The sequence below is a fragment of the Rhipicephalus microplus genome, chromosome 2 (assembly GCF_043290135.1).
Source record: "Rhipicephalus microplus isolate Deutch F79 chromosome 2, USDA_Rmic, whole genome shotgun sequence".
Lineage (NCBI taxonomy): Eukaryota > Metazoa > Arthropoda > Arachnida > Ixodida > Ixodidae > Rhipicephalus > Rhipicephalus microplus.
The window spans coordinates 76,208,745-76,227,918 of NC_134701.1; the positions used below are offsets into that span (position 1 = coordinate 76,208,745).

The 19,174-nt window shown below is 47.7% G+C and overlaps 8 non-coding genes across 8 annotated transcripts; all 8 read left to right on the forward strand.

The window, feature by feature from the left end:
* The first annotated feature begins 1,233 nt into the window (after positions 1 to 1,233).
* TRNAR-CCU (transfer RNA arginine (anticodon CCU)) lies at positions 1,234 to 1,306 on the forward strand. Its single transcript has one exon. It is a non-coding gene; the product is annotated as a tRNA-Arg (tRNA).
* Positions 1,307 to 3,578: 2,272 nt separating this feature from the next.
* On the forward strand, positions 3,579 to 3,651 carry TRNAR-UCU (transfer RNA arginine (anticodon UCU)). Its single transcript has one exon. It is a non-coding gene; the product is annotated as a tRNA-Arg (tRNA).
* Positions 3,652 to 5,447: 1,796 nt separating this feature from the next.
* On the forward strand, positions 5,448 to 5,520 carry TRNAR-CCU (transfer RNA arginine (anticodon CCU)). The gene has a single exon. It is a non-coding gene; the product is annotated as a tRNA-Arg (tRNA).
* A 2,967-nt stretch (positions 5,521 to 8,487) lies between these two features.
* Positions 8,488 to 8,560, forward strand: TRNAR-CCU (transfer RNA arginine (anticodon CCU)). The gene has a single exon. It is a non-coding gene; the product is annotated as a tRNA-Arg (tRNA).
* A 1,334-nt stretch (positions 8,561 to 9,894) lies between these two features.
* On the forward strand, positions 9,895 to 9,967 carry TRNAR-CCU (transfer RNA arginine (anticodon CCU)). Its single transcript has one exon. It is a non-coding gene; the product is annotated as a tRNA-Arg (tRNA).
* Positions 9,968 to 12,239: 2,272 nt separating this feature from the next.
* TRNAR-UCU (transfer RNA arginine (anticodon UCU)) lies at positions 12,240 to 12,312 on the forward strand. The gene has a single exon. It is a non-coding gene; the product is annotated as a tRNA-Arg (tRNA).
* Positions 12,313 to 14,108: 1,796 nt separating this feature from the next.
* TRNAR-CCU (transfer RNA arginine (anticodon CCU)) lies at positions 14,109 to 14,181 on the forward strand. The gene has a single exon. It is a non-coding gene; the product is annotated as a tRNA-Arg (tRNA).
* A 4,137-nt stretch (positions 14,182 to 18,318) lies between these two features.
* TRNAR-CCU (transfer RNA arginine (anticodon CCU)) lies at positions 18,319 to 18,391 on the forward strand. Its single transcript has one exon. It is a non-coding gene; the product is annotated as a tRNA-Arg (tRNA).
* Positions 18,392 to 19,174: the final 783 nt, after the last annotated feature.

Consider the following 19,174-nt stretch of genomic DNA (forward strand, 5'->3'; position numbering starts at 1 on the left):
TGTTCTACTGCAACCTAGAGTAAAAGCGCTAATGAAAGGAACGCCTGTGCATCGCTCCCACATCGCCCTCGTGGCCTAACGAATAAGGCATCGGTCTCCTAAACCGTGGATATCGGGTTCGAGTCCCGCCGAGGGTAGGTTATTTTTTTTCATTCACCGAAAAGGCTTCTGCTACAGTTTTCTTGCTTGAAGCAAAGCTTATGCGCTTCTTTTCCCTTATATTCCTTTCGATGTTGTGTTCTACTGTAACCTAGAGTGAACGTGATAATAAAAGGAACCCCATGGCATCGCTCGCACATCGGCTTCGTGGCCTAACAAATAAAGCATCGGTATTCTAAACAGGGGATTGCGGGTCCGAATGCCGCGGAGGGTGGGTTATCCTATTTCATTAACAAAGGGTTTTGCTAGTTTTCTCGCTTGAGCAAAAGCAAGTGCATTTTCCTTTCTCCTATATTCCTTTCGATGGTGTGTTCTCCTGTAACCTAAAGTAAAAGCGCTAATGAAAGGAACCCCAGTGCATCGCTCGCACATTGCCCTCGTGGCATAACGGATAAGGCATCGGTCTTCTAAACCGCGGATTGCGAGTGCGAGTGCCCCCGAGGGTGGGTTATCCTTTTTCATTACCAAGGGTTTGTGCTACAGTTTTCTTGCTTGAAGCAAATCATATGGGTTTCCTTTTCCTCTATATTCCTTCAGATGATGTGTTCTACTGTAACCTAGAGTAAACGCGCTAATGAAATGAACGCTAGTGCATCGCTCGCACATCGCCATCTTGGCCTAACGAATAAGGCATCGGTCTTCTAAACGGGGGATTGCGGGTTCGAGTCCCGCCGAGGGTTGGTTATCCTTTTTCATTGACAAAGGGTTTTGCTAGTTTTCTCGCTTGAACCAAAGCAAGTGCATCTCCCTTTTTCCTATATTCCTTTCGATGGTGTGTTCTTCTGCAACCTAGAGCAAAAGCGATAATGAAAGGAACGCCAGTGCATTGCTCGCGCATCGCCCTCGTGCCCTAACGGATAAGGCATCGGTCTCCTAAACCGGGGATGGCGGGGTCGAGTCCCGCCGAGGGTGGGATATTCTTTTTCATTCACAGAGCGTTTCTGCTGCAGTTTTCCTGCTTGCAGGAAAGCAAATGCGTTTTATTTTGCCCTATATTCCTTTCGATGGTGTGTTCTACTGCAACCTAGAGTAAAAGCGCTAATGAAAGGAACGCCAGTGCATCGCCCGCACATCGCCCTCGTGGCCTAACGGATAAGGCATCGGTCTCCTAAACCGGGGATTGCGGGTTCGAGTCCCGCCGAGGGTAGGTTATTTTTTTTATATTCACCGAAAAGGTTTCTGCTACAGTTTTCCTGCTTGAAGCAAAGCTTATGCGCTTCTTTTCCCCTATATTCCTTTCGATGTTGTGTTCTACTGTAACCTAGAGTAAACGCGCTAATGAAAGGAACGCCAGTGCATCACTCGCACATCGGCTACGTGGCCTAACGGATAAGGCATCGGCCCCCTAAACAGGGGATTGCGGGTTCGAGTCCCGCGGAGGGTGGGTCATCCTTTTTTATTAACAAAGGGTTTCTCCCACAGTTTTCTTGCTTGAACCAAAGCATATGCATTTCCTTTTCCCCTATATTCCTTTCGATGATGTGTTCTACTGTAACCTAGAGTAAACGCGCTAATGAAAAGAACGCTAGTGCATCGCTCGCACATCGCCCTCGTGGCCTAACGAATAAGGCATCGGACTTCTAAACGGGGGATTGCGGGTTCGAGTCCCGCCGAGGGTGGGTTATCCCTTTTCATCAACAAAGGGTTTTGCTAGTTTTCTCGCTTGAACAAAAGCAAGTGCATTTCCCTTTCTCCTATATTCCTTTCGATGGTGTGTTCTACTGTAACCTAAAGTAAAAGCGCTAATGAAAGGAACCCCAGTGCATCGCTCGCACATTGCCCTCGTGGCTTAACGGATAAGGCATCGGTCTTCTAAACCGTGGATTGCGGGTGCGAGTGCCGCCGAGGGTGGGTTATCCTTTTTCATTACCAAGGGTTTGTGCTACAGTTTTCTTGCTTGAAGCAAATCATATGCGTTTCCTTTTCCCCTATATTCCTTCGGATGATGTGTTCTACTGTAACCTAGAGTAAACGCGCTAATGAAAAGAACGCTAGTGCATCGCTCGCACATCGCCATCTTGGCCTAACGAATAAGGCATCGGTCTTCTAAACAGGGGATTGCGGGTTCGAGTCCCGCCGAGGATTGGTTATCCTTTTTCATTGACAAAGGGTTTTGCTAGTTTTCTCGCTTGAACCAAAGCAAGTGCATCTCCCTTTTTCCTATATTCCTTTCGATGGTGTGTTCTTCTGCAACCTAGAGCAAAAGCGATAATGAAAGGAACGCCAGTGCATTGCTCGCGCATCGCCCTCGTGCCCTAACGGATAAGGCATCGGTCTCCAAAACCGGGGATGGCGGGGTCGAGTCCCGCCGAGGGTGGGATATTCTTTTTCATTAACAGAGGGTTTCTGCTGCAGTTTTCCTGCTTGCAGTAAAGCAAATGCGTTTTCTTTTGCCCTATATTCCTTTCGATGGTGTGTTCTGCTGCAACCTACAGTGAAAGCGCTAATGAAAGGAACGCCAGTGCATCGCCCGCACATCGCCCTCGTGGCCTAACGGATAATGCATCGGTCTCCTAAACCGGGGATTGCGGGTTCGAGTCCCCCCGAGGGTAGGTTATTTTTTTTCATTCACCGAAAAGGTTTCTGCTACAGTTTTCTTGCTTGAAGCAAAGCTTATGCGCTTCTTTTCCCCTATATTCCTTTCGATGTTGTGTTCTACTGTAACCTAGAGTAAACGTGCTAATGAAAGGAACGCCAGTGCATCACTCGCACATCGGCTACGTGGCCTAACGGATAAGGCATCGGCCCCCTAAACAGGGGATTGCGGGTTCGAATCCCGCGGAGGGTGGGTTATCCTTTTTTATTAACAAAGGGTTTCTCCTACAGTTTTCTTGCTTGAACCAAAGCATATGCATTTCCTTTTCCCCTATATTCCTTTCGATGATGTGTTCTACTGTAACCTAGAGTAAACGCGCTAATGAAAAGAACGCTAGTGCATCGCTCGCACATCGCCCTCATGGCCTAACGAATAAGCCATCGGTCTTCTAAACGGGGGATTGCGGGTTCGAGTCCCGCCGAGGGTGGGTTATCCTTTTTCATCAACAAAGGGTTTCTGCTAGAGTTTTCTTGCTTGAACCAAGGCATGTGCATTTCCCTTTCTCCTATATTCATTTCGATGGTGTGTTCTACTGTCCCCTAAAGTAAAAGCGCTAATGAACGGAACGCCAGAGCATCGCTCGCACATTGCCCTCGTGGCCTAACGGATAAGGCATCGGTCTTCTAACCCGGGATTGCGGCTTCGAGTCCCGCCGAGGTTGGGATATCCTTTTTCATTATCAGAGGGATTGTGCTACAGTTTTCTTGCTTGAAGCGAATCATATGCGTTTCCTTTTCCCTTATATTCCTTCGGATGATGTGTTCTACTGTAACCTAGAGTAAACGCGCTAATGAAAAGAACGCTAGTGCATCGCTCGCACATTGCCCTCGTGGCTTAACGGATAAGGCATCGGTCTTCTAAACGGGGGATTGCGGGTTCGAGTCCCGCCGAGGGTTGGTTATCCTTTTTCATTAACAAAGGGTTTTGCTAGTTTTCTCGCTTGAACCAAAGCAAGTGCATCTCCCTTTTACCTAAATTCCTTTCGATGGTGTGTTCTTCTGCAACCTAGAGTAAAAGCGATAATGAAAGGAACGCCAGTGCATTGCTCGCGCATCGCCCTCGTGCCCTATCGGATAAGGCATCGGTCTCCTAAACCGGGGATGGCGGGGTCGAGTCCCGCCGAGCGTGGGTTATTCTTTTTCATTAACAGAGGGTTTCTGCTGCAGTTTTCCTGCTTGCAGGAAAGCAAATGCGTTTTCTCTTGCCCTATATTCCTTTCGATGGTGTGTTCTACTGCAACCTACAGTAAAAGCGCTAATGAAAGGAACGCCAGTGCATCGCCCGCACATCGCCCTCGTGGCCTAACAGATAAGGCATCGGTCTCCTAAACCGGGGATTGCGGGTTCGAGTCCCGCCGAGAGTAGGTTATTTTTTTCATTCACCGAAAAGGTTTCTGCTACAGTTTTCTTGCTTGAAGCAAAGCTTATGCGCTTCTTTTCCCCTATATTCCTTTCGATGTTGTGTTCTACTGTAACCTAGAGTAAACGCGCTAATGAAAGGAACGCCAGTGCATCACTCGCACATCGGCTACGTGGCCTAACGGATAAGGCATCGGTCTTCTAACCCGGGATTGCGGGTTCGAGTCCCGCCGAGGTTGGGATATCCTTTTTCATTATCAGAGGGTTTGTGCTACAGTTTTCTTGCTTGAACCAAAGCATATGCATTTCCTTTTCCCCTATATTCCTTTCGATGATGTGTTCTACTGTAACCTAGAGTAAACGCGCTAATGAAAGGAACGCCAGTGCATCACTCGCACATCGGCTTCGTGGCCTAACGAATAAAGCATCGGTATTCTAAACAGGGGATTGCGGGTCCGAGTGCCGCGGAGGGTGGGTTATCCCATTTCATTAACAAAGGGTTTTGCTAGTTTTCTCGCTTGAACAAAAGCAAGTGCATTTCCCTTTCTCCTATATTCCTTTCGATGGTGTGTTCTACTGTAACCTAAAGTAAAAGCGCTAATGAAAGGAACCCCAGTGCATCGCTCGCACATTGCCCTCGTGGCCTAACGGATAAGGCATCGGTCTTCTAAACCGCGGATTGCGGGTGCGAATGCCGCCGAGGGTGGGTTATCCTTTTTCATTACGAAGGGTTTGTACTACAGTTTTCTTGCTTGAAGCAAATCATATGCGTTTCCTTTTCCCCTATATTCCTTCGGATTATGTGTTCTACTGTAACCTAGAGTAAACGCGCTACTTTAAAGAATGCTAGTGCATCGCTCGCACATCGCCATCTTGGCCTAACGAATAAGGCATCGGTCTTCTAAACGGGGGATTGCGGGTTCGAGTCCCGCCGAGGGTTGGTTATCCTTTTTCATTAACAAAGGGTTTTGCTAGTTTTATCGCTTGAACCAAAGCAAGTGCATTTCCCTTTTTCCTATATTCCTTTCGATGGTGTGTTCTTCTGCAACCTAGAGTAAAAGCGATAATGAAAGGAACGCCAGTGCAATGCTTGCGCATCGCCCTCGTGCCCTAACGGATAAGGCATTGGTCTCCTAAACCGGGGATGGCGGGGTCGAGTCCCGCCGAGGGTGGGATATTCTTTTTCATTAACAGAGGGTTTCTGCTGCAGTTTTCCTGCTTGCAGGAAAGCAAATGCGTTTTCTTTTGCCCTATATTCCTTTCGATGGTGTGTTCTACTGCAACCTAGAGTAAAAGCGCTAATGAAAGGAACGCCAGTGCATCGCCCGCACATCGCCCTCGTGGCCTAACGGATAAGGCATCGGTCTCCTAAACCGGGGATTGCGGGTTCGAGTCCCGCCGAGGGCAGGTTATTTCTTTTTCATTCACCGAAAAGGTTTTTGCTACAGTTTTCTTGCTTGAAGCAAAGCTTATGCGCTTCTTTTCCCCTATAATCTTTTCGATGGTGTGTTCTACTGCAACCTAGAGTGAAAGCGCTAATGAAAGGAACGCCAGTGCATCGCCCGCACATCGCTATCTTGGCCTAACGAATAAGGCATCGGTCTTCTAAACGGGGGATTGCGGGTTTGAGTCCCGCCGAGGGTTGGTTATCCTTTTTCATTAACAAAGGGTGTTGCTAGTTTTCTCGCTTGAACCAAAGCAAGTGCATCTCCCTTTTTCCTATATTCCTTTCGATGGTGTGTTCTTCTGCAACCTAGAGTAAAAGCGATAATGAAAGGAACGCCAGTGCATTGCTCGCGCATCTCCTTCGTGGCCTAACGGATAAGGCATCAGTCTCCTAAACCGGGGATTGCGGGTTTGAGTCCCACCGAGGGTGGGTTATCCTTTTTCATCAACAAAGGGTTTCTGCTACAGCTTTCTTGCTTGAAGAAAAGCTTATGCGCTTCTTTTCCCCTATATTTCTTTCGATGTTGTGTTCTACTGTAACCTAGAGTGAACGTGCTAATAAAAGGAACCCCATGGCATCACTCGCACATCGGCTTCGTGGCCTAACGAATAAAGCATCGGTATTCGAAACAGGGGATTGCGGGTCCGAGTGCCGTGGAGGGTGGGTTATCCTATTTCATTACCAAGGGTTTTGCTAGTTTTCTCGCTTGAACAAAAGCAAGTGCATTTCCCTTTCTCCTATATTCCTTTCGATGGTGTGTTCTACTGTAACCTAAAGTAAAAGCGCTAATGAAAGGAACCCCAGTGCATCGCTCGCACATTGCCCTCGTGGCCTAACGGATAAGGCATCAGTCTCCTAAACCGGGGATTGCGGGCTCGAGTCCCACCGAGGGTGGGTTATCCTTTTTCATCAACAAAGGGTTTCTGCTACAGTTTTCTTGCTTGAACCAAGGCATGTGCATTTCCCTTTCTCCTATATTAATTTCGATGGTGTGTTCTACTGTCCCCTAAAGTAAAAGCGCTAATGAATGGAACGCCAGAACATCGCTCGCACATCGCCCTCGTGGCCTAACGGATAAGGCATCGGCCTTCTAACCCGGGATTGCGGGTTCGAGTCCCGCCGAGGTTGGGATAACCTTTTTCATTATCAGAGGGTTTGTGCTACAGTTTTCTTGCTTGAAGTAAAGCATGTGCGTTTCCTTTTCCCCTATATTTCTTTGGAAGATGTGTTCTACTGCAACCTAGAGTAAAAGCGCTAATGAAAGGAACGCCTGTGCATCGCTCCCACATCGCCCTCGTGGCCTAACGAATAAGGCATCGGTCTTCTAAACCGCAGATTGCGGGTGCGATTGCCGCCGAGGGTGGGTGATCCTTTTTCATTACCAAGGGTTTGTGCTACAGTTTCCTGCTTGAAGCAAATCATATGCGTTTCCTTTTCCCTTATATTCCTTTGAATGATGTGTTCTACTGTAACCTAGAGTAAACGCGCTAATGAAAAGAACGCTAGTGCATCGCTCGCACATCGCCCTCTTGGCCTAACGAATAAGGCATCGTTCTCCTAAGCCGGGGATTGCGGGTTCGAGTCCCACCGAGGGTGGGTTACTCTTTTTCATTAACAAAGGGTTTGTGCTACAGTTTTCTTGCTTGAAGTAAAGCATGTGCGTTTCCTTTTCCCCTATATTTCTTTGGAAGATGTGTTCTACTGCAACCTAGAGTAAAAGCGCTAATGAAAGGAACGCCTGTGCATCGCTCCCACATCGCCCTCGTGGCCTAACGAATAAGGCATCGGTCTCCTAAACCGTGGATATCGGGTTCGAGTCCCGCCGAGGGTAGGTTATTTTTTTTCATTCACCGAAAAGGCTTCTGCTACAGTTTTCTTGCTTGAAGCAAAGCTTATGCGCTTCTTTTCCCTTATATTCCTTTCGATGTTGTGTTCTACTGTAACCTAGAGTGAACGTGATAATAAAAGGAACCCCATGGCATCACTCGCACATCGGCTTCGTGGCCTAACAAATAAAGCATCGGTATTCTAAACAGGGGATTGCGGGTCCGAATGCCGCGGAGGGTGGGTTATCCTATTTCATTAACAAAGGGTTTTGCTAGTTTTCTCGCTTGAGCAAAAGCAAGTGCATTTTCCTTTCTCCTATATTCCTTTCGATGGTGTGTTCTCCTGTAACCTAAAGTAAAAGCGCTAATGAAAGGAACCCCAGTGCATCGCTCGCACATTGCCCTCGTGGCATAACGGATAAGGCATCGGTCTTCTAAACCGCGGATTGCGAGTGCGAGTGCCCCCGAGGGTGGGTTATCCTTTTTCATTACCAAGGGTTTGTGCTACAGTTTTCTTGCTTGAAGCAAATCATATGGGTTTCCTTTTCCTCTATATTCCTTCAGATGATGTGTTCTACTGTAACCTAGAGTAAACGCGCTAATGAAATGAACGCTAGTGCATCGCTCGCACATCGCCATCTTGGCCTAACGAATAAGGCATCGGTCTTCTAAACGGGGGATTGCGGGTTCGAGTCCCGCCGAGGGTTGGTTATCCTTTTTCATTGACAAAGGGTTTTGCTAGTTTTCTCGCTTGAACCAAAGCAAGTGCATCTCCCTTTTTCCTATATTCCTTTCGATGGTGTGTTCTTCTGCAACCTAGAGCAAAAGCGATAATGAAAGGAACGCCAGTGCATTGCTCGCGCATCGCCCTCGTGCCCTAACGGATAAGGCATCGGTCTCCAAAACCGGGGATGGCGGGGTCGAGTCCCGCCGAGGGTGGGATATTCTTTTTCGTTAACAGAGGGTTTCTGCTGCAGTTTTCCTGCTTGCAGTAAAGCAAATGCGTTTTCTTTTGCCCTATATTCCTTTCGATGGTGTGTTCTGCTGCAACCTACAGTAAAAGCGCTAATGAAAGGAACGCCAGTGCATCGCCCGCACATCGCCCTCGTGGCCTAACGGATAAGGCATCGGTCTCCTAAACCGGGGATTGCGGGTTCGAGTCCCCCCGAGGGTAGGTTGTTTTTTTTCATTCACCGAAAAGGTTTCTGCTACAGTTTTCTTGCTTGAAGCAAAGCTTATGCGCTTCTTTTCCCCTATATTCCTTTCGATGTTGTGTTCTACTGTAACCTAGAGTAAACGCGCTAATGAAAGGAACGCCAGTGCATCACTCGCACATCGGCTACGTGGCCTAACGGATAAGGCATCGGCCCCCTAAACAGGGGATTGCGGGTTCGAATCCCGCGGAGGTAGGGTTATCCTTTTTTATTAACAAAGGGTTTCTCCTACAGTTTTCTTGCTTGAACCAAAGCATATGCATTTCCTTTTCCCCTATATTCCTTTCGATGATGTGTTCTACTGTAACCTAGAGTAAACGCGCTAATGAAAAGAACGCTAGTGCATCGCTCGCACATCGCCCTCATGGCCTAACGAATAAGCCATCGGTCTTCTAAACGGGGGATTGCGGGTTCGAGTCCCGCTGAGGGTGGGTTATCCTTTTCCATCAACAAAGGGTTTCTGCTAGAGTTTTCTTGCTTGAACCAAGGCATGTGCATTTCCCTTTCTCCTATATTCATTTCGATGGTGTGTTCTACTGTCCCCTAAAGTAAAAGCGCTAATGAATGGAACGCCAGAGCATCGCTCGCACATTGCCCTCGTGGCCTAACGGATAAGGCATCGGTCTTCTAACCCGGGATTGCGGGTTCGAGTCCCGCCGAGGTTGGGATAACCTTTTTCATTATCAGAGGGATTATGCTACAGTTTTCTTGCTTGAAGCGAATCTTATGCGTTTCCTTTTCCCTTATATTCCTTTGGATGATGTGTTCTACTGTAACCTAGAGTAAACGCGCTAATGAAAAGAACGCTAGTGCATCGCTCGCACATCGCCATCTTGGCCTAACGAATAAGGCATCGGTCTTCTAAACGGGGGATTGCGGGTTCGAGTCCCGCCGAGGGTTGGTTATCCTTTTTCATTGACAAAGGGTTTTGCTAGTTTTCTCGCTTGAACCAAAGCAAGTGCATCTCCCTTTTTCCTATATTCCTTTCGATGGTGTGTTCTTCTGCAACCTAGAGCAAAAGCGATAATGAAAGGAACGCCAGTGCATTGCTCGCGCATCGCCCTCGTGCCCTAACGGATAAGGCATCGGTCTCCTAAACCGGGGATGGCGGGGTCGAGTCCCGCCGAGGGTGGGATATTCTTTTTCATTCACAGAGCGTTTCTGCTGCAGTTTTCCTGCTTGCAGGAAAGCAAATGCGTTTTATTTTGCCCTATATTCCTTTCGATGGTGTGTTCTACTGCAACCTAGAGTAAAAGCGCTAATGAAAGGAACGCCAGTGCATCGCCCGCACATCGCCCTCGTGGCCTAACGGATAAGGCATCGGTCTCCTAAACCGGGGATTGCGGGTTCGAGTCCCGCCGAGGGTAGGTTATTTTTTTTATATTCACCGAAAAGGTTTCTGCTACAGTTTTCCTGCTTGAAGCAAAGCTTATGCGCTTCTTTTCCCCTATATTCCTTTCGATGTTGTGTTCTACTGTAACCTAGAGTAAACGCGCTAATGAAAGGAACGCCAGTGCATCACTCGCACATCGGCTACGTGGCCTAACGGATAAGGCATCGGCCCCCTAAACAGGGGATTGCGGGTTCGAGTCCCGCGGAGGGTGGGTCATCCTTTTTTATTAACAAAGGGTTTCTCCCACAGTTTTCTTGCTTGAACCAAAGCATATGCATTTCCTTTTCCCCTATATTCCTTTCGATGATGTGTTCTACTGTAACCTAGAGTAAACGCGCTAATGAAAAGAACGCTAGTGCATCGCTCGCACATCGCCCTCGTGGCCTAACGAATAAGGCATCGGACTTCTAAACGGGGGATTGCGGGTTCGAGTCCCGCCGAGGGTGGGTTATCCCTTTTCATCAACAAAGGGTTTTGCTAGTTTTCTCGCTTGAACAAAAGCAAGTGCATTTCCCTTTCTCCTATATTCCTTTCGATGGTGTGTTCTACTGTAACCTAAAGTAAAAGCGCTAATGAAAGGAACCCCAGTGCATCGCTCGCACATTGCCCTCGTGGCTTAACGGATAAGGCATCGGTCTTCTAAACCGTGGATTGCGGGTGCGAGTGCCGCCGAGGGTGGGTTATCCTTTTTCATTACCAAGGGTTTGTGCTACAGTTTTCTTGCTTGAAGCAAATCATATGCGTTTCCTTTTCCCCTATATTCCTTCGGATGATGTGTTCTACTGTAACCTAGAGTAAACGCGCTAATGAAAAGAACGCTAGTGCATCGCTCGCACATCGCCATCTTGGCCTAACGAATAAGGCATCGGTCTTCTAAACAGGGGATTGCGGGTTCGAGTCCCGCCGAGGATTGGTTATCCTTTTTCATTGACAAAGGGTTTTGCTAGTTTTCTCGCTTGAACCAAAGCAAGTGCATCTCCCTTTTTCCTATATTCCTTTCGATGGTGTGTTCTTCTGCAACCTAGAGCAAAAGCGATAATGAAAGGAACGCCAGTGCATTGCTCGCGCATCGCCCTCGTGCCCTAACGGATAAGGCATCGGTCTCCAAAACCGGGGATGGCGGGGTCGAGTCCCGCCGAGGGTGGGATATTCTTTTTCATTAACAGAGGGTTTCTGCTGCAGTTTTCCTGCTTGCAGTAAAGCAAATGCGTTTTCTTTTGCCCTATATTCCTTTCGATGGTGTGTTCTGCTGCAACCTACAGTGAAAGCGCTAATGAAAGGAACGCCAGTGCATCGCCCGCACATCGCCCTCGTGGCCTAACGGATAATGCATCGGTCTCCTAAACCGGGGATTGCGGGTTCGAGTCCCCCCGAGGGTAGGTTATTTTTTTTCATTCACCGAAAAGGTTTCTGCTACAGTTTTCTTGCTTGAAGCAAAGCTTATGCGCTTCTTTTCCCCTATATTCCTTTCGATGTTGTGTTCTACTGTAACCTAGAGTAAACGTGCTAATGAAAGGAACGCCAGTGCATCACTCGCACATCGGCTACGTGGCCTAACGGATAAGGCATCGGCCCCCTAAACAGGGGATTGCGGGTTCGAATCCCGCGGAGGGTGGGTTATCCTTTTTTATTAACAAAGGGTTTCTCCTACAGTTTTCTTGCTTGAACCAAAGCATATGCATTTCCTTTTCCCCTATATTCCTTTCGATGATGTGTTCTACTGTAACCTAGAGTAAACGCGCTAATGAAAAGAACGCTAGTGCATCGCTCGCACATCGCCCTCATGGCCTAACGAATAAGCCATCGGTCTTCTAAACGGGGGATTGCGGGTTCGAGTCCCGCCGAGGGTGGGTTATCCTTTTTCATCAACAAAGGGTTTCTGCTAGAGTTTTCTTGCTTGAACCAAGGCATGTGCATTTCCCTTTCTCCTATATTCATTTCGATGGTGTGTTCTACTGTCCCCTAAAGTAAAAGCGCTAATGAACGGAACGCCAGAGCATCGCTCGCACATTGCCCTCGTGGCCTAACGGATAAGGCATCGGTCTTCTAACCCGGGATTGCGGCTTCGAGTCCCGCCGAGGTTGGGATATCCTTTTTCATTATCAGAGGGATTGTGCTACAGTTTTCTTGCTTGAAGCGAATCATATGCGTTTCCTTTTCCCTTATATTCCTTCGGATGATGTGTTCTACTGTAACCTAGAGTAAACGCGCTAATGAAAAGAACGCTAGTGCATCGCTCGCACATTGCCCTCGTGGCTTAACGGATAAGGCATCGGTCTTCTAAACGGGGGATTGCGGGTTCGAGTCCCGCCGAGGGTTGGTTATCCTTTTTCATTAACAAAGGGTTTTGCTAGTTTTCTCGCTTGAACCAAAGCAAGTGCATCTCCCTTTTACCTAAATTCCTTTCGATGGTGTGTTCTTCTGCAACCTAGAGTAAAAGCGATAATGAAAGGAACGCCAGTGCATTGCTCGCGCATCGCCCTCGTGCCCTATCGGATAAGGCATCGGTCTCCTAAACCGGGGATGGCGGGGTCGAGTCCCGCCGAGCGTGGGTTATTCTTTTTCATTAACAGAGGGTTTCTGCTGCAGTTTTCCTGCTTGCAGGAAAGCAAATGCGTTTTCTCTTGCCCTATATTCCTTTCGATGGTGTGTTCTACTGCAACCTACAGTAAAAGCGCTAATGAAAGGAACGCCAGTGCATCGCCCGCACATCGCCCTCGTGGCCTAACAGATAAGGCATCGGTCTCCTAAACCGGGGATTGCGGGTTCGAGTCCCGCCGAGAGTAGGTTATTTTTTTCATTCACCGAAAAGGTTTCTGCTACAGTTTTCTTGCTTGAAGCAAAGCTTATGCGCTTCTTTTCCCCTATATTCCTTTCGATGTTGTGTTCTACTGTAACCTAGAGTAAACGCGCTAATGAAAGGAACGCCAGTGCATCACTCGCACATCGGCTACGTGGCCTAACGGATAAGGCATCGGTCTTCTAACCCGGGATTGCGGGTTCGAGTCCCGCCGAGGTTGGGATATCCTTTTTCATTATCAGAGGGTTTGTGCTACAGTTTTCTTGCTTGAACCAAAGCATATGCATTTCCTTTTCCCCTATATTCCTTTCGATGATGTGTTCTACTGTAACCTAGAGTAAACGCGCTAATGAAAGGAACGCCAGTGCATCACTCGCACATCGGCTTCGTGGCCTAACGAATAAAGCATCGGTATTCTAAACAGGGGATTGCGGGTCCGAGTGCCGCGGAGGGTGGGTTATCCCATTTCATTAACAAAGGGTTTTGCTAGTTTTCTCGCTTGAACAAAAGCAAGTGCATTTCCCTTTCTCCTATATTCCTTTCGATGGTGTGTTCTACTGTAACCTAAAGTAAAAGCGCTAATGAAAGGAACCCCAGTGCATCGCTCGCACATTGCCCTCGTGGCCTAACGGATAAGGCATCGGTCTTCTAAACCGCGGATTGCGGGTGCGAATGCCGCCGAGGGTGGGTTATCCTTTTTCATTACGAAGGGTTTGTACTACAGTTTTCTTGCTTGAAGCAAATCATATGCGTTTCCTTTTCCCCTATATTCCTTCGGATTATGTGTTCTACTGTAACCTAGAGTAAACGCGCTACTTTAAAGAATGCTAGTGCATCGCTCGCACATCGCCATCTTGGCCTAACGAATAAGGCATCGGTCTTCTAAACGGGGGATTGCGGGTTCGAGTCCCGCCGAGGGTTGGTTATCCTTTTTCATTAACAAAGGGTTTTGCTAGTTTTATCGCTTGAACCAAAGCAAGTGCATTTCCCTTTTTCCTATATTCCTTTCGATGGTGTGTTCTTCTGCAACCTAGAGTAAAAGCGATAATGAAAGGAACGCCAGTGCAATGCTTGCGCATCGCCCTCGTGCCCTAACGGATAAGGCATTGGTCTCCTAAACCGGGGATGGCGGGGTCGAGTCCCGCCGAGGGTGGGATATTCTTTTTCATTAACAGAGGGTTTCTGCTGCAGTTTTCCTGCTTGCAGGAAAGCAAATGCGTTTTCTTTTGCCCTATATTCCTTTCGATGGTGTGTTCTACTGCAACCTAGAGTAAAAGCGCTAATGAAAGGAACGCCAGTGCATCGCCCGCACATCGCCCTCGTGGCCTAACGGATAAGGCATCGGTCTCCTAAACCGGGGATTGCGGGTTCGAGTCCCGCCGAGGGCAGGTTATTTCTTTTTCATTCACCGAAAAGGTTTTTGCTACAGTTTTCTTGCTTGAAGCAAAGCTTATGCGCTTCTTTTCCCCTATAATCTTTTCGATGGTGTGTTCTACTGCAACCTAGAGTGAAAGCGCTAATGAAAGGAACGCCAGTGCATCGCCCGCACATCGCCCTTGTGGTCTAACGGATAAGGCATCGGCCCCCTAAACAGGGGATTGCGGGTTCGAGTTCCGCGGAGGGTGGGTTATCCTTTTTTATTAACAAAGGGTTTCTGCCACAGTTTTCTTGCTTGAACCAAAGCATATGCATTTCCTTTTCCCCTATATTCCTTTCGATGATGTGTTCTATTGTAACCTAGAGTAAACGCGCTAATGAAAAGAACGCTAGTGCATCGCTCGCACATCGCCCTCGGGGCCTAACGAATAAGGCATCGGACTTCTAAACGGGGGATTGCGGGTTCGAGTCCCGCCGAGGGTGGGTTATCCTTTTTCATCAACAAAGGGTTTCTGCTACAGTTTTCTTGCTTGAAGCAAAGCTTATGCGCTTCTTTTCCCCTATATTCCTTTCGATGTTGTGTTCTACTGTAACCTAGAGTGAACGTGCTAATAAAAGGAACCCCATGGCATCACTCGCACATTGGCTTCGTGGCCTAACGAATAAAGCATCGGTATTCTAAACAGGGGATTGCGGGTCCGAGTGCCGCGGAGGGTGGGTTATCCCATTTCATTAACAAAGGGTTCTGCTAGTTTTCTCGCTTGAACAAAAGCAAGTGCATTTCCCTTTCTCCTATATTCCTTTCGATGGTGTGTTCTACTGTAACCTAAAGTAAAAGCGCTAATGAAAGGAACCCCACTGCATCGCTCGCACATTGCCCTCGTGGCCTAACGGATAAGGCATCGGTCTTCTAAACCGCGGATTGCGGGTGCGAATGCCGCCGAGGGTGGGTTATCCTTTTTCATTACCAAAGGTTTGTGCTACACTTTTCTTGCTTGAAGCAAATCATATGCGTTTCGTTTTCCCCTATATTCCTTCGGATGATGTGTTCTACTGTAACCTAGAGTAAACGCGCAACTGAAAAGAACGCTAGTGCATCGCTCGCACATCGCCATCTTGGCCTAACGAATAGGGCACCGGTCTTCTAAACGGGGGATTGCGGGTTCGAGTCCCGCCGAGGGTTGGTTATCCTTTTTCATACACAAAGGGTTTTGCTAGTTTTCTCGCTTGAACCAAAGCATGTGAATTTCCCTTTCTCCTATGTTAATTTCGATGGTGTGTTCTACTGTAACCTAAAGTAAAAGCGCTAATGAAAGGAACGTTAGTGCATCAATCGCACGTCACTCTCGTGGCCTAACGGATAAGGCATCGGTCTTCTAAACCGCGGATTGCGGGTGCGAGTGCCGCCGAGGGTGGGTTATCCTTTTTCATTACCAAGGGTTTGTGCTACAGTTTTCTTGCTTGAAGCAAATCATATGCGTTTCCTTTTCCCCTATATTCCTTCGGATGATGTGTTCACTGTAACCTAGAGTAAACGCGCTAATGAAAAGAACGCTAGTGCATCACTCGCACATCGCCCTCTTGGCCTAATGAATAAGGCATCAGTCTTCCAAACGGGGGATTGCGGGTTCGAGTCTACCGAGGGTTGGTTATCCTATTTCATTAACAAAGGGTTTTGCTAGTTTTCTCGCTTGAACAAAAGCAAGTGCATTTCCCTTTCTCCTATATTCCTTTCGATGGTGTGTTCTACTGTAACCTAATGTAAAAGCGCTAATGAAAGGAACCCCAGTGCATCGCTTGCACATTGCCCTCGTGGCCTAACGGATAAGGCATCGGTCTTCTAAACCGCGGATTGCGGGTGCGAGTGCCGCCGAGGGTGTGTTATCCTTTTTCATTACCAAGGGTTTGTGCTACAGTTTTCTTGCTTGAAGCAAATCATATGCGTTTCCTTTTCCCCTATATTCCTTCGGATGATGTGTTCTACTGTAACCTAGAGTAAACGCGCTAATGAAAAGAACGCTCGTGCATCGCTCGCACATCGCCATCTTGGCCTAACGAATAAGGCATCGGTCTTCTAAACGGGGGATTGCGGGTTCGAGTCCCGCCGAGGGTTGGTTATCCTTTATCATTAACAAAGGGTTTTGCTAGTTTTTTCGCTTGAACCAAAGCAAGTGCATTTCCCTTTTTCCTATATTCCTTTCGATGGTGTGTTCCTGTGCAACCTAGAGTAAAAGCGATAATGAAAGGAACGCCAGTGCATTGCTCGCGCATCGCCCTCGTGCCCTAACGGATAAAGCATCGGTCTCCTAAACCGGGGATGGCGGGGTCAAGTCCCGCCGAGGGTGGGATATTCTTTTTCATTAACAGAGGGTTTCTGCTGCAGTTTTCCTGCTTGCAGGAAAGCAAATGCATTTCCTTTTCCCCTATATTCCTTTCGATGATGTGTTCTACTGTAACCTAGAGTAAACGCGCTAATGAAAAGAACGCTAGTGCATCGCTCGCACATCGCCCTCGTGGCCTAACGAATAAGGCATCGGTCTTCTTAACGGGGGATTGCGGGTTCAAGTCCCCCCGAGGGTGGGTTATCCTTTTTCATCAACAAAGGGTTTCTGCTACAGTTTTCTTGCTTGAACCAAGGCATGTGCATTTTCCTTTCTCCTATATTAATTTCGATGGTGTGTTCTACTGTCCCCTAAAGTAAAAGCGCTAATGAATGGAATGCCAGAGCATCGCTCGCACATTGCTCTCGTGGCCTAACGGATAAGGCATCGGTCTTCTAACCCGGGATTGCGGGTTCGAGTCCCGCCGAGGTTGGGATATCCTTTTTCATTATCAGAGGGTTTGTGCTACAGTTTTCTTGCTTGAAGCAAATCATATGCGTTTCCTTTTCCCCTATATTCCTTTGGATGATGTGTTCTACTGTAACCTAGAGTAAACGCGCTAATGAAAAGAACGCTAGTGCATCGCTCGCACGTCGCCCTTTTGGCCTAACGAATAAGGCATTGGTCTCGTAAACCGGGGATTGCGGGTTCGAGTCCCGCTGAGGGTAGGTTATTTTTTTTCATTCACCGAAAAGGTTCCTGATACAGTTTTCTTGCTTGAAGCAAAGCTTATGCGCTTCTTTTCCCCTATATTCCTTTCGATGTTGTGTTCTACTGTCCCCTAGAGTAAACGCGCTATTGAAAGGAACGCCAGTGCATCGCTCGCACATCGGCTACGTGGCATAACGGATAAAGCATCGGTCTTCTAAACGAGGGATTGCGGGTTCGAGTCCCGCCGAGGGTGGGTTATCCTTTTTCATTAACGAAGGGTTATGCTACAGTTTTCTTGCTTGAACCAAAGCTTGTGCATTTCCCTTTCTCCTATATTCCTTTCGATGGTGTGTTCTACTGCAACCTAGAGTAAAAGCGCTAATGAAAGGAACGCCAGTGCATCGCTCGCACATCGCCCTCGTGGCCTAACGGATAAGGCATCGGTCTCCTAAACCGGGGATATCGGGTTTGAGTCCCGCCGAGGGTAGGTTATTTTTTTCATTCACCGAAAAGGTTTCTGCTAAAGTTTTCTTGCTTGAAGCAAAGCTTATGCGCTTCTTTTCCCCTATATTCCTTTCGATGTTGTGTTCTACTGTAACCTAGAGTAAACGCGCAAATGAAAAGAACGCTAGTGCATCGCTCGCACATCGCCATCTTGGCCTAACGAATAAGGCATCGGTCTTCTAAACGGGGGATTGCGGGTTCGAGTGCCGCCGAGGGTTGGTTATTCTTTTTCATTAACAAAGGCTTTTGCTAGTTTTCTCGCTTAAACCAAAGCAAGTGCATTTCCCTTTTTCCTATATTCCTTTCGATGGTGTGTTCTTCTGCAACCTAGAGTAAAAGCGATAATGAAAGGAACGCCAGTGCAATGCTTGCGCATCGCCCTCGTGCCCTAACGGATAAGGCATTGGTCTCCTAAACCGGGGATGGCGGGGTCGAGTCCCGCCGAGGGTGGGATATTCTTTTTCATTAACAGAGGGTTTCTGCTGCAGTTTTCCTGCTTGCAGGAAAGCAAATGCGTTTTCTTTTGCCCTATATTCCTTTCGATGGTGTGTTCTACTGCAACCTAGAGTAAAAGCGCTAATGAAAGGAACGCCAGTGCATCGCCCGCACATCGCCCTCGTGGCCTAACGGATAAGGCATCGGTCTCCTAAACCGGGGATTGCGGGTTCGAGTCCCGCCGAGGGTAGGTTATTTCTTTTTTATTCACCGAAAAGGTTTTTGCTACAGTTTTCTTGCTTGAAGCAAAGCTTATGCGCTTCTTTTTCCCTATATTCCTTTCGATGTTGTGTTCTACTGTCTCCTAGAGTAAACGCGCTAATGAAAGGAACGCCAGTGCATCGCTCGCACATCGGCTACGTGGCATAACGGATAAGGCATCGGCCCCCTAAACAGGGGATTGCGGGTTCGAGTCCTGCGGAGGGTGGGTTAATCTTTTTTATTAACAAAGGGTTTCTCCCACAGTTTTCTTGCTTGAACCAAAGCATATACATTTACTTTTCTCCTATATTCCTTTCGATGATGAGTTCTACTGCGACCTAGAGTTAACGCGCTAATGAAAAGAACGCCAGTGCATCGCTCGCACATCGGCTACGTGGCATAACGGATAAGGCATCGGTCTTCTAAACGAGGGATTGCGGGTTCGAGTCCGGCCGAGGGTGGGTTATCCTTTTTCATTAACAAAGGGTTATGCTACAGTTTTCTTGCTTGAAGCAAAGTTTATGCGCTTGTTTTCCCCTATATTCCTTTCGATGTGTTGTTCTACTGTAACCTAGAGTGAACGTGCTAATAAAAGGAACCCCATGGCATCACTCGTACATCGGCTTCGTGGCCTCACGAATAAACCATCGGTATTCTAAACAGAGGATTGCGGGTTCGAGTGCCGCGGAGGGTGGGTTATCCTATTTCATTAACAAAGGGTTTTAATAGTTTTCTCGCTTGAACAAAAGCAAGTGCATTTCCCTTTCTCCTA